At 42.4% G+C, this 13,999-nt stretch overlaps 1 protein-coding gene across 12 annotated transcripts in view; it reads left to right on the plus strand.

Annotated features, from left to right (window-relative positions):
• The first annotated feature begins 3,511 nt into the window (after positions 1-3,511).
• The window catches only part of LOC146383002 (unconventional myosin-IXAa-like), a 151,964-nt gene continuing 141,476 nt past the window's right edge, over positions 3,512-13,999 (plus strand). For 7 of the 12 annotated variants that reach the window (XM_084934062.1, XM_084934066.1, XM_084934067.1 and 4 more), the window contains exon 1: positions 3,515-3,889. The gene's annotated coding sequence lies outside the window, so the exon portion shown is untranslated. Of the gene's footprint in view, positions 3,890-13,999 lie in introns of all 12 variants that reach the window. The other 5 variants (XM_084934064.1, XM_084934065.1, XM_084934071.1 and 2 more) reach the window with 3 other exon arrangements.

Consider the following 13,999-nt stretch of genomic DNA (forward strand, 5'->3'; position numbering starts at 1 on the left):
ACTAACTTAATTATTTTCTTTATCATTTAGCAGTAAACACATTTTGTTTGTTTTTACATTTAAAAGAAACGTATTATACGAAATAATGTAGGTACAACCAAGTAGTAACAGCCTAAAAACACAACAACAAAAACTAAGTCCCAAAAACTGCAGTTCCTCTAGTGGCCACTTGAGGTCAAGACTGCTATGTTGTGTGCGGCTATCCTAAATGGGCGTTCTTAAAGTCAGCAAAGAGGCACAGAAAAGAAGACCAGACACCAACGAGGGAGGATAAGAAGGACAGACGCAACAACATTGTCATCCCCTATGTAGCCGGTGTATCAGAAAAGCTTAGGAGAGTTTTCTCCAAGCATGACATCCCGGTGCATTTCAGACCCAGCAACACGCTCAGACAAAAACTGGTTCACCCGAAAGACAAAACGCCAAAACACAGACTTAACAATGTGGTGTATGCTGTACAGTGCAGCGAGGAATGCCCAGACCTCTACATTGGAGAGACCAAACAGCCACTTCACAAGCGCATGGCACAACACAGAAGAGCCACCTCCACAGGACAAGACTCAGCAGTCCATCTGCATCTTAAGGATAAAGGACACTCTTTCGAGGATGCCAATGTTCACATTTTGGACAGAGAGGACAGATGGTTTGAAAGAGGAGTGAAAGAAGCCATCTATGTCCACTGTGAGCGACCATCTTTGAACAGAGGCGGGGGTTTACGACACCAACTCTCTGCCATCTATAATCCAGTTTTGAGATCCCTTCCCAGACGCCTTAACGCCCACTCACATCCTGGGCCATCTGACCTCAGGAATTCGCATGATAAGGTGGGGCCAGGTTTCACAACGAACACACCCGAAACTCTGGCTGATTGGGACCCACACCCAGTTTCACACCTTGGCTCAGGCGATTAGAGGATCATCAGGGGGTCCTTTTGTCCCTCTGTGGGGGGATACTCCCACTAGGTTTATATCTGGGACTCTCCACCATTTGACCTTAGAACTGAAGAAGCTTCTCGGATGAGAGGTGAAACGTCTTCAAGTAACTTAAAGAAGTCCAGACGCTTTTCTTTGCAAGCTCCTTTGACTGCTATGTTGAAATTTCCAGCTTTAGAGCATTCAAAAGCATGAGCACAACCTGCTACAAAACAGTCCTCACCCCCATTAGATAACTTTCCCCTCTATACTAACTCAACGGAAGTTTGAGGTGAGTGAAATTCTAGTATTTAATCAGTGTGCTCCTTGGTATTGTGTCTGTGCAGTTTATGGCTGTATCTTGCTAACTAAACTTGCCAGTGAAGACCAGGGACGTCAAACTGTAGGCCACACTTTGATCTTAAGCAGTGAAAATCTGTTTTCTGTCAGTGTAAAGAAATCTAATTACACTTTTACTCCCTGTTACATCTTAATATTGAATTAATTTCAGTTCAGTTTTATTTATATAGCATCAATTCACAACAACAGTCACCTCAAGGAGCTTTATATTAAAATATATAATATAGCATAATATAAGAAAGATGTTCAAGATGTTCAATTTTAATAAATGAAAGAAGCCGCTCATTGGGCTTAAGGAAATAAATGTGTTAAATTACAGTGAAACGTTCTGGTAGCGCATCGCCCAGACTGTCCTATTATAAAGCAAAGTTTTTATTAATTCACAGAAAATATCCTCTTTTTGACCCACTGTAAAAAAAACACAAATAAAACAGCGGGGGAAAAAGCAACTTTTCTATCAGTTGATTGTTTATCTATTACTTTATCAGTAGGAAAAGCTGTAAAACTTTTACAGTTAAAACTCCAAAATGTATTGGATTCACTGCTGTGCTGATTCTGGCCCCAGGCCTTATGCTTGACTCCTGTGACTGATAACATCACATCACTCTATTTTATGATCAGTTTTGCCCCCCCCCCCCCCCCCCCCAAAAAAAAAACAAAAAAACAAAAACAAAAAAAACACCCAAAACAATATGACAGCTTCCAGCCAGGGGTGCCTCTGGAATTTTTTCATAGCGGAAGTAGCTTAAGATTCACTTTCCCTGAATGGAGTAACCTAATGTCAGCAAATTTGGAGGGCAGTGCCCCCTTGCCCCCCCCCCCCCCCTTGGTGGCGCTCCTGCTTTCAGCTTTCATTGTGAGTTGTAGTTCAAAATCAGTGTTTGATGCCTTGGTGTCCACACCCATATTTTAAACTGTCCCTGAGTACAACATATGTGCAGCCAATAAATATCATCATCAAGGAAATCATTTACTAGTTTTTAAGACACTTAACTTTTAACCAAAAAGAAAAGCACACATGGGTTTCTGCCCAAAAAAGTATTAGGGATCAACAAAGTCATTAGGCTTCATCCTCTGGGGATCATTAATGCTTGCGGCCAGCCATCAAACTGATGCCGAGATGTTTTGGCTTGGCCCAAAGTGGTAGGCTGACAGACATCGGAGACGTCGCTGAGGCTCTCTAAACAGCCCAAAGACAACACTGGGAGTGCCTGAGATGTCACAGAACAGGTCGTGAGAGATGTGAATCCATCCTGGCATCACACAAGAATGTCTGCACATAATTAGGTCTCTTGGTAACATGTCTCTGACAGCAAGTGGTAATTAAATCAATGATACACTCATGCTACACTATAAAAAGTCCCTGACAGCCATTGGGTTTGTTTGTTTTTTTCCACACTCAACATTTGGTTTATCCCACATAGAAGGATGTAAGATATCCACAACACATTCAGCCTCGTTGTCTAATAGATCTTTGGTGGCATATTTTAATCATGCACAAAATAATAGAAACATGTCAGTAAAGTCAGTTCTACTAAGGACACACTGGGAAGCTGGAAGCACATCAAGGCCCTGACATGGACCTGCGTTCACTTGCTTGTATTGTGAGTCAGTTGTGTTTGTTTCTTTCTTCATTTTTAATGGTTAATTCTCTGCTGCCCTTTTGGCCCAGTCAGTCTTGGAAAAACAAAAGATTTTTAATCTCGGTGACACGTTGATAAGGATTACATGATTGCATCTATAAAACAATAATAGAAAACAGACAGTAAAATTAAGCTTTCTGTGTCATTCTGTGTATTAAATAAATAAGGTAAGCCTTGGCTTGGATTTCATCTTCAAAATAAGTACTTGTTTCTGCAGGTAGTACTGATTTGTATATTGGTCATTTTATAACTGGCTTAATGCAAAACACCATACTGTAAAAACCTCCTCTAAATTCAGTCGTAAATCTTCCAGAAGTACAAAGATATTTTACTCCAATTTATGCATCTTCCTGTGTGTGTTAGTTTATTGTATATTGGGTGTGTCAGTATTGGCCACACCCCTCAGCACGTCATAATCTGAGTGACACTCTCAGAGCCAACACGTTAATTCTGCTCAGAAAAAAACAAACTAACAAAAACGACTTTTATTGCTCAGGTCTTGACGTGAAAACAATCGCTGTTGGTTCACAGCAGTCTCCCACCTCCACCCACCAGCATCACTGCTATAAAGCGCCCATCCTACGGTGTACGTGAACGCGCAAGCGCGAGTCCACGCGCGGTAACAGCACCGCGGCTCGTAGAGGAAAAAAAGGGAGAGAGAGCGAGAAGAGAGCACAGAGGAGCTGGAGGAGCTGCTGTGGGAGGAGGGCAGACGTGACGGGAGCACCCAAAACAGAAGCTGCCGGGAGTACGACACGGACAGAGGGACGGGAAAGCAAAGACCGGATCTTATCTGCGGCACATTTTGGAGATTTGAGCAGCCGGATACGCGCTCTGTTAACGACGGCGGCTTTTTCCCTGCGGTAAAAAAAAAAATCAGCACGGGTGTTTTTGGTGAGGAGGTCTGCTCTTCCTCTTCAGAAAGGACAGTCTGTGGCGGAGGGCTGTGCTCAGACTGAAGGCACGGTGGAGGAGGTAAGCCTTCCTTTTCTCCTTTCTTTCAGCTCTGTGTTGTTCAGCTCCCGCTGTCAGTAAGAGCAGACACCGGGGTGAGGAATGCCAAACCTCCGTCCTGCGGAGCTGCTGGCTGCCCCGATCAGTCAGCTCATCGGCTGCAGCCTCCTGTCCACCCCCCACCCCGCCACCCCAGTTCAGATGTTTCGCCAGGACACCTTAACCCACACCATCATTCAAAAATACCCTCCACCTTATGATGCCTACACACGCACACACACCTACACCTTTCTCACGTCACTCTCTTCCACCGTCGCCACCGCCTCGGATGAATGTCACCCTGTTTTCTTACATAATGCAGTAAATGTGCGGGTACGGTTACAGATGTTGGCTGGTGGATGCGAGGCTCCACATCTGGCGGGGTGCAGCAGATAGACGTGACGCACTGGTGTAAACGGACAAGACGGTCGGGGGCGCTGACCCGGGCGGGCTCTGTGTCGCAGAGGACGGGCTGCTGGAGCTGCAGCTGCGGGGCTTTGTTTTTGTGTCATCTACCTCCCTGCTAACGCGCTCTGTGAGCTCGTGACGCTCGGTGGTGAAATTTTTTTTTCGTCAAGCGCGAGCCTCTCAGCTTGCTGACATCACGCTGCTGCTGCTGATGGTGCATGGCTGCTTTTTTTTCTTTTACAGCAGGGCAGGATGATGTTCAGCTGCTGTGGACGAGGCTCAGTATAAATCCTGTATTATGTCCTGTTGATCAGCGTGCACTTAGAGCAGTGTTCTGCTTTACCTTCAGTCTAAACATACTTTGATTCCGGCCTGATCGTAGATTCCGAATGGTTTGATTTCGAAACGTAGGTAATTCAACTTTTTAATGCAATTTAGTGACTAAAGAATGCACTAATTTGACACACATCCATCAGATCAACAAGTCTGACACAACTCTTGTCGGCAAAAGTAGAGCTGTCAACACCAAAGAGGGATTTTAAGCTGTAAGCCTGTTACAGATTGGAATGAGAGAGCAGGTAGAGGAAATATTGGTGTGATGTAATACCAAAAAGTACAAGCCATTTTGTGATGTTAAGTCGGGCTGAGGATGAAAATAAAATAACGCTTGAGTGAGAGTCTGAGTCAAAATGAGGTGATTTCAAACCAGCTGACAGGTTAAAACATGCCTGCTTGGCCACAGTCAGACCACCGGTGCCATCAAGGTCTCCATCCACTAGCTCCAAAAGCCCCAGTACTACTTCTACCCTCCTCCTCCCCTCCCTGTGGCAATCTGCATGAAATGCCACAGTGATGGCACTTTCAAGAAAACAGATAACAGCATTTTGGGTGGACGTCTTTGACAGGCAAGGAAAGACAAACACTTCTCACCACCTCCGGGTGCTCTTGAGCTCAACTGTCTGGTTTCACTCTCCCCGTTGCTGGTTCGGGATAAGGAACATGCTGCTTTTTTGCAGTGTCAACTTTGCTGACGTTAACATTTCATGCAAGTCATTATGTAAGTGGCGAGGCCCTTGAGAGCAGAACTGAAAACATTGCTTTGACAGCTCCAGCTGGCTGGCGAATGGGCTCGTGAGTGCGCCGAAGGAGCTCCAAAGCGGCCCAGAGATGTTTCGTTTTTAAATCTGTGGCAGATGAAGACATTTGTGAAAGCGGAAGAGCAGCCATTGTGGCTATTTTTCCTCACAAGTTAATATAAACACCACATAAGAGCACTCAAGGCACTAAAAGAGCAATACCAGTCATTTCAATAATTCATAAACAGTGGAAGTCTTTAATCTATTTTCTACAGCTGTTTTGAGGCTCTGGACCAATGTGTCTAGATTTGGCTTTTTCTTGACTTTTTAATGCAAAATGGATGGATAAATCATACAGTCTTGTGGTTCATTGCTCTCACATCTGCAGTTTGTTTGGTTGATGTGAAACAGGAAAACAAATGGAAATGTGTGAAGGAAGGGTTAGAAAAGAGAGGCTTATACGGTAGTATGAATAGGGAGTATTTACCAAGCCAAGTGTCTGAATTTTTAAAGAAGAAACGGGTCAAATCTGTGCAGCTGCAGTGTAAAATTGCTTATTGTTATTGTCATAAATAAGCACGTTAAAAGACAGTTGATCAGACAGTTTGACTGATAGCTTAAGCACAACGAGTTAATTCAGTTCAAATGGATTTAAGTCAGTGAACAACTACATTTATGAAGAGAAATAGCTTCTGTGTGAACAATCTGGACCCTCTTTGTCCTTGCATGAGGTGCTGACTCATTCTTGAACCTGCTGCAGCAATACTCAAGGCTTCATGTAAAACAATATCAGGATGAGGTTAAGGCCACATATAGCATGTCAGCAGCTATGTGCATCTCTAAGCAGGTGTATTTATAGAGTCATTCACAATGGTGTGAATGGTGTGTGTGCATGCGTGTGTGTGAGGCATCTATCTTTGGATTCACGCTGGCAAAAAGATTTTGAAAAGATACTGCAGTTAACTAGTCAGATTTCAGTTGTCACTAGTTTTATTTTATTTACCATGGCCATGGCTCGTTTATGCACGTTTTTTTTGTTATGCTTTGCCCTCACATTTTCTAACCCTGATCACACAAATGTAAATGAAAATATGAAGGCCTTAAATTGATAACTATTCCATGTTTATTTATGTGTTAGTTGTATTTAGACCCCTCTATTGTCTGCTTCAACTATAGTATGAGATTTCTCACAGTTTTATTTTAGGTGTCACCCACATGGACTGTGGTGGTTGTGGTGTGAGAGGACACAAACCTTCACAGACATCGTTCACAAAACAGTCACTGCGATGCATTGTGGAGCACCGAGGCATGTCTGTGCACAGTTTGACATTTTGCATTTACTCTTAAAATCTGATGAACATAAAAAGTAATGTTTTTTTAATCTGTCAGATATAAATTCATAATATAAAAGATATAGCGCTATCCCAGAAAGAACCAAAGCTGTCTGTTTAAAGCAAGAAATACATGTTGTGGTTTTGTCCCAGGCCTCAACTGTTGTCCAGAAAATGTTAAAAAAGTTAGCCTGGTTAGATCGAAAGTATGTCAGTCTTCATAGACTCCCACGTTGAACTCTGAGGCATTTGCGTGCACCTGTAAACTCAAGTTATGAAAAATCATATCTATATTTTATCATTGGAGAACCAAAAAAGTAAAACACATAGAGAAAATAGACAACTTGACCACCAATTTAATAAAATCTTATCCTCTTCCTCCTCACCTCAAGCCTCATTTCCTGACCTGAAGTCGGGACTCTAACACATGCAAACATGCAGAAACATGCTTGTTTATTCCCCATCATTGTTGCAGTTGTGTATTGTCAGCAGATTGCACATCTGTATCTGAACCTGAAGCATTATCTCATTTGGAGTTCTCCAGTTATGCGCAGCCATCTACAACAAACCTAAGGCAGCAAGGGAAATCATTGCCAACACTGCACAAATGTAGTAGAGACCAACATATTTGTTGATCTTCTTAAAAGGAGTTTATAAAGTTTCATTTCTTATCTATTTTCTAGAATAAAAGCTTTAGTTGTTGTGTTAACCTCCTCTTAAACTCCTACACTCGATCCATGTTTAGAAGAAACCTCCTCTTGGTGGTGCATCCACTGTTGCCACAATGTGTTGGTGGAACACCACTAGAATAGACCCGGTGCTTTTACGAAATCTGTTTCACTGCCTGATGAAGGAGTGTATGCTGGAAGACGCAGAAGTTTTCATTTTAGATTCGACATGCTCATGCCACGAGATTAAAGGCATTTTAAAATGTTATATAAAAAAGAGTGTCTTGGCTTTCTTTAATGCCTTAGCTAATCTGTCTTATTCCCAAAATGATTTGAAGGAAGATACAATGTAGCACTGGCAGAGTATTGATTGTGTAAATCCCGTTATCAGTGGTGGTTTAGCTTGTAGTCTCGTGCATCTGATGTTGCTGTGTCCTTCAATTTGCTCCTAACAAACTCATTTTTACATACATCAGCACACGGGTGCATTAAAATAAACGCACATTTTCTCCTGCCGGCTGGATCACTCGGTCAAACACGACTGCTGTCACACTTCTGCTGTTAGTCGAGGCCACCTTGTGACCTGCTGACCTCTGTCACACATGTGTACCGTGAAGACAGAAGCTGGCTTGTTAAGAGCCTGGATGCTGTCAGATACAGAGTCTTTAAGTGCTTCATTTCATTGATTGAAGTCCTTCTCACAAACTCCTGAATCCAACAAATAATCCCCACACAGACACGTTTATCCCTTTATTACGTCCGTCATCTGCAGGTGGGGTTAATTCATGAGCGCATTTTACTTGTTAGGTGTTATTTAGAGAAAAACATTCAAAGGAGCTGCGTCCAAACCAAAGAGACAGCCGGTGAGAATTCCTACCTCTCTTTTGTGCAGCTGTCTGATGAGATTAAAATACCTTTCACTTTTGTTTTCTCCAGAAGCTTCTTGAAAGGATTTACTGCAGTATAAGAAGTGTCAGTGGTGCAGATTGTTAGCATGATAGCAGAAGTCCTTTTGATTCCAACATGGCTTGTTTCTTGGTGGGGGCTCCGCTGTTTGTTATTCCTACAGCTGCTCAAAGCCGTCTCCGTGGATTTCTGCATCCATTATCGCTTCTCACATCTCCTTTGTATTATTCATTAACCTCATGCTATGGCTGTCACTGCTTTAGGCACCATTTAACGAGTATTCGCCTTGTGGAAATAAACACGTCTTGGTTTTATTGGTGGGCTTATTTTGACATAGAGAATAGGCGCACTTGATTGTGGTTCTTACAGTAGGTAGCAGCCGGTGAGGGCATGGATCAGTCCCCTGGCACTGCCCGGGGGCAAAGAGCAGCCAGCGGCACAGCACCTCTCCCCTCCATCCTGCCTAGCTGGTTACAGATGGAGAGGCAGCAAGAGAGACTTTGACAGGGAACGAGGATCATTAAGCGAGCGAGTTTAGGCGTTGATACATGTTGAAGGATTCCTTTTAAATCAGCCAGCAGTGAGACTCCCTCTGCAGATTAAGACTGTGTCTCTTACCCTTATATGTCTCTACTAGTTTCTGAAGGCAGTATATTTATGGTATATAACGAGGAATCTTTGGTGGAACTCTGACTTTAAAAGCTGTGTGTGGTCAGCGTGTTGTCAACTACTGCATGAGAGGGTAGACCTGGGGACAGCTAAGGCTGATTAATAGGATGCTAAATATGGCTTGTGTAGAAACAGGTTTAAAACAAAACCTGCGTATCAGAGAAACCAAGCAGCTCAGTGTTTTTATCTACTGTCACCCATCGATCACCAACAGTGGACTGCCCATAATAATTTACAATTTTAAGCTTTACCCAACAGTCACAGTGAGTGAAATTGGCTAAACAGGCCAAAACCATTTTTATACCAGGCTGTAAAAGTGTTTATTTCACCTCTAAAGTTTGGCATTTTAGCCTGGGAGTCAATGGGATTTATTCAGTTTTGGAAACAGCTTCAAGTAGCCATTGGAGGAACTTCAGGTTTTTGGCAGTTCTGCAAAAACTAACCACAGAGAATGTGACTTGGCCCAAGAACCTGGAAACAGTGTCACTTACCACAAGAACTCAAGTCGATCCTCGCCAGCTACACGTTACGTTTAGCTAAACTGCTTTGTCCCTGGCTCCAGTAAAGACCTGTCCTAATAATGCAGCTTGCAGCCTCCAATGAATTATATCATGAGTTTTAGTTTACTCCCTGTGGACTGAACCACTACAAAGAACAATTTGGGACAGGAGATAAGATACTGCTGTCTGAGTTTGTGCTAAAGTCCTATATTAAAGACTGCTGCATATTCAAGTATATATGCATACATGTATCATTTTCTCTCTCTTAATTCTCCTAAAATCATTTACCAAGTGCAACAGTTTCAGCTGGCTGTTATTTCTGTGAATAGAACGATCAAAACACTGAATTTGTATGCCAGAAAACCAAAACGCTAACGGGCACTAAAATGTAGAAGTAAAGGACGTCTTTTACGTCACACACAGTTAAGAAAATAATTGTGGTATCTTTAAAGTAGCATTTTCTACTGTACTTTATGGCTTTTGCTTAGCAGGGCGAAATACGCAAGTAGTCAAATGAGTCTGGTTCACAGATTATCTTAACCACTTTATTTGGAAATTATGCCTGTAGTGAGTACACTCAAATGCTGTAATTATCTCTAAAACTGTTTGCATACTTTGCAAAGGCGCGTTGAGCCATTTAAAGATGAAATGGAAACATGTTCTCTGAAAAGATCCATCACAATTGACAGTTTGGGTACATAAAACCTATAAACAAATCCTATAGGACTGTGTAAATATTGGTGCCTTTAACCCTCTTTAATGATTATCAACTGGGAGCGAGCAGAGTTATCACAACTGATATCAACTGATATAAAACCCAAATTGTATGAAAGTGGAATTTCCCTGTGAACATTTCCAGTTCGTCTCCCTTTTCTTGTCCACTTCTGTGTGGCTTAGTGCTCACATGATCCACATGACCCCAGACCATACATTTAAGTGAACAGTGGTCTGTCAGTCATTAGTTCCATTAATTTCTTAAGATTGCAAGTTCACTGTGTTAGAGCTCAAATGGCTTTTGAGTAGATTAGTAGGGCGACTAAAGGCCATTTCCTTGGAGTCATCCATAAAATATCACATTGATCTTTTTTTGTTTGTTTGTTTAATTGAGTTTATGTGTTAAGTAGCTGAGGGGAGCCAGAATCCAAACCTCAGCTCTTGGAAACAATGGACGCACCTCAGAGGAATTCCTTCAGTTATTGTTATTATTATTCTCATATGAAGTTATAAGCAGCAACTGAAAATGATTGAACTTGCACTTAAAGCCCTCGAGTGAGTTCAGGTGGCCAGTATTAGGCCCTGCCGTGTGTTTTAGCTCTGCTCATGATGCTGATGCTTGCACTGTTTGTCTCACTGTGTTAACACCAGATTGATGGAGTCGCTGCCCAGATTGACAGATCTAGCTCAGCCAGCCACTCTCCCCTAAAGTCTGCCAGACTCTGCCTGTGAAAATGCCTGTGAGGTTAAATCAGTAGTAAGAAAAACTCTTGCCCCCCTCTGCAATTAGCACCGTGTCATTTTGGGGTTCCGAGGCAGTCGATAATGTCACATCTCACTTGTGTGTCAGTGGTTCGCTTTTTAAACGTTTTTGACATGGTGCCTACAGACTGAAGGGGGGCTGCGTTATTCCACGCTTGTGTCACTTCCCTAAATGCTGAACTACCGTCTATAATAAGTGCTTGTTTCATATTCGTTCTGTCAGTTAGTTTGCAGGCTGCAGAGTCTGGCTTCAGTCACTGCGGCCTCGGCTGCGGGTCGGGAGTCGTAGCCAAATGACGCCCTGCTGAAGGGAGCTGGCAGCCGATACACATGCGAGAGGAATTTGAATACATGCACAGTACGACAAGCAGGCAGGACAAGCATGTGACCTGCTGTCTGCCACTGCTTTGTTGCAGTATGCTGTTGGCAGTGTGTGTGAGAGAGAAAGAGACAGTAGTGGCCAGAGCCAGAACAAAGCAGTCTGTGACCAGAGTTGGGTGTGGCGCTTTCAGTTTGATGAAGTCGGGATCCTTGCTGCTGGATTGCCGCTCTCTCAACACTCAACGCTTCTTCTGGTCACCAAACATTGCATGAATTTCCTACCGATTCCAAAAAACTGCAGCTACATGTAGACTGAATGACTGTGAAAAAACTAAGATAAGAAATCACACTTATTTATCTCAAGACATCTCAGGCTGTCCCTCATCTGCTTTATACATGAGCTATTCATTAAACGAGGAAAAAATAAAGAACGCTTAATGCTGTTATATTTTTCAGGGAGTGGAGCAACGGGTGTATTTCTCTTGGAATTATGGTTTTTGCTTCTTAAAATCTTGATTATGCCCCAGGTAAACATTTTAAGAAGATACTTTACAGAGCATGCTTGTCACAGCACTATAATGTCAAAATCAAAACCTGCACCCAGGGAAATACTCAGTACTCAATGCTATTTTCGATACCGCAGAGTTAAAAAAAAAGAAGCCAAAATTAAGAGAAATCAATTTAAAAAAAGAAAAAGAAAATTACAGCAGTACTGGTTTATGTAAATTTAGCCACAGCCTTGCAACTGTATTTTTGTTGCTGATCAAATACCTGTTAAGGCAGGCTGGCACTGTTTCTGTGTAGTCGCTAGGGCTGGGCTATATCATACCGTTCACGGTAATACCGGTGTAATTTTGGGCAACGATAGGAAAATGAAATATCGCGATAGAATATGGGTAAAACGCGCATGCGCAGTGCCTATGTTTACATACGCACATGGCGGCGACGCAGAATGAGAAGAGCGAAAGCGGATCGTTAAAATGAAACGCATGAACCAGAACTGGTTTGTAAAAATGCTGCAACTTCAGTGGTGTGGAACTGGTTTAGCTTTCGTCTGTCAGATACACAACAAAGCACTATTTTTGGTAGAGCATGCTAGCGGGCCGTCGTTATTACCGTGTTGTTTGGAAAATACGGCACACTTAAAATCAATCCTTTGATTTTTCTGAAAATCGACAGTGCCCCTTATAATCCCGTGTGCCTTATGTATGAATTCTGGTTGTGTTTACTGACCTCGAAATGATTTTATGTACACGGCGCTCGAAAATCTGTCAAATGTTTCAGCACGACTTTGCTAAGCTACGAAGCCGCACCGCTTGATGGATTGTTGGAGCATTACGGCTATCATAGGCAGGAGCCTCGCGGAGTGATACGTACTGTGCTTCAACATAATGTTACCATATTGTGTGTGTATAACCTCTTTTTAAGTTTTGTGGATATTATACTGTCACGGCTGGCGGGGTGAGCCGTGTGGTGTTGGAGAAAAGGAGGACCCAAAATGCGGCAGTGACTGATGTTTCGAGTGAGGGTTTAATTACAGGTGGCAGAACAGACAACGAAGCATGAGAGATTACTAACGGAAACCTAAACTGGGAGAAACTAAAGAGCAAACCTGAAATCTTAACGAAACGGGGAGCAGAGCAGAGAGACGCAGACTAAGGAACAGGAACACCATAGAACGCAGACGAGCCGACAACGAACACAGACCGACACCCACTAAATATACACACACAAGGTAATCGGTTAATCAAACACAGGAGGGAAGAACAGCTGAACCCAATACACATGAGGACCGGAGGAGACAAGCTGAACACAATGACAACAGACACAGACCTTCAGAACAAAACAGGAAATCTAGAACCCGAACCGGACACAAGGGGGGAGGACACAGAATAACTAGAACAGAGGGACATAATCATAAAACACAAAACGCTGGGCCAACGACCCAGCACCATGACATATACATGGTTATGCTGAGGATATGGCGGCCAATTTCCACTGGAAATGCCTTTTGGTTAAACTGTCAGCAAGGAATTTGCACTGTTACACTGTAACTTTAATGCACATAAAAAACAGCTGCTTGTTTAAGTGAAAATACATTGATGGGGTTTTTTGCACTAATAAAGTTGTGGAGTTGTAAAGTATTTTGTCTAGTGTCAATTATATCGTCAGTTATATCGTTATCGCAAATTTTTAAATGTATATCGTGATAAATATTTTTGGTCATATCGCCCTGCTCTAGTAGTCGCTGGTAGACCTTCCTTAGCTTCAGTCTGGGAGATTTAGAGAAACATAGTACTCTTTAGACACAAATAATTGTGTTATTGTTTTAATTAATATTTTCTATTAACATAACAATTGTTGTCTAAACCCACAAATAATGTTATTATTCTATAATTAGCCATAGCTGCTGGCTGCTACCTTAATGACAAGTTAAAGATAGCTAACACTTAAACGACTAACATTAATATATTAATATACATTAACATATATTCATATTTATGATGCCTGCTTAATACTTCTATGTTGTTAAAACAATGGAAAGATTTAGTGACATCTTGAAATTCCTCATAAAGACCAGGGTATCAGTGTCGAGTTAACTGTTGACTACTGTTGATGTGTTCAGCTGCTAGTGAAGGGAGGGGCCATGTGACTTTCAGATGACTGCTCAGACGGAGGAGGTTAACACAGAGTTGTTTGTATCGTTACCTGCAAATTAGTATCTAATCTGATAGTA

Source organism: Perissodus microlepis, chromosome 7, assembly GCF_051167445.1.
Source record: "Perissodus microlepis isolate ML-2025 ecotype Zambia chromosome 7, ASM5116744v1, whole genome shotgun sequence".
Taxonomy (NCBI): domain Eukaryota; kingdom Metazoa; phylum Chordata; class Actinopteri; order Cichliformes; family Cichlidae; genus Perissodus; species Perissodus microlepis.